The sequence below is a fragment of the Rhincodon typus genome, unplaced genomic scaffold (genome assembly GCF_021869965.1).
Source record: "Rhincodon typus isolate 14 unplaced genomic scaffold, sRhiTyp1.1 hic_rhity00000820, whole genome shotgun sequence".
Taxonomy (NCBI): Eukaryota; Metazoa; Chordata; class Chondrichthyes; order Orectolobiformes; family Rhincodontidae; genus Rhincodon; species Rhincodon typus.
The window spans coordinates 1-786 of NW_025966458.1; positions in this window are offsets into that span (position 1 = coordinate 1).

A 786-nucleotide genomic window follows, 5' to 3' on the forward strand; every position below is an offset into this window, starting at 1 on the left:
CAATGGGGATCATGATGTGGAAGTGCCGGTGTTGGACTGGAGTGAACAAAGTCAGAGGTCACTCCACACCAGGCTATAGTCCAACAGACATTTTCAGAGGACTTCAGAAGGACTTTGCCTGACAAAGGAGCAGCGCTTTGGAAGCTTGTGATTTCAAATAAACCTGTTGGACTATAACCTGGTGTGGTGTGATTTCTGACAATGGGACCCCTGCTGGTTCGATCATGCTCAACTCCACTTTTCTGCCCTTTCCCCATAACATTTGATTCCCTTTTTGATTAATAATCTCTCTATCTCAGCTTTGAATGACCCAGCCTCTACAGCCCTCTGCAGTAAAGAATTCCACAGATTCCCTCCCCTCTGATAGAAGAAATTCCTCCTCATCTCTATCTGAAACGTGTGACTCTTCACTCTGAGATAATGCCCTCTGGTCCTAGACTCTCCCACAAGGGGAAACAACCTTTGGACACCCCCACTGGCAAGTCCTCTAAGAATCTTATGCATTTCAATAAGGTCACTTCTCACTCTTACTGTAACCCTTCCCATTTCTATTAAAATAATTATCAATGCTCAAAGAGTTCACAAGAAGGAGGGACATTTTAAATGCTCAGATTGTGAGAGAAGTTTTAAAAGCAGCAATGATCTTCAGGTACAACAAGGTGCAGGGCTGGATGAACACAGCAGGCCAAGCAGCATCATAGGAGCAGAGAGGCTGACGTTTCGGGCCTAGACCCTTCATCAGAAAAGGGGGAGGGGAAGGGGGTTTTGAAATAAATAGGGAGAGAG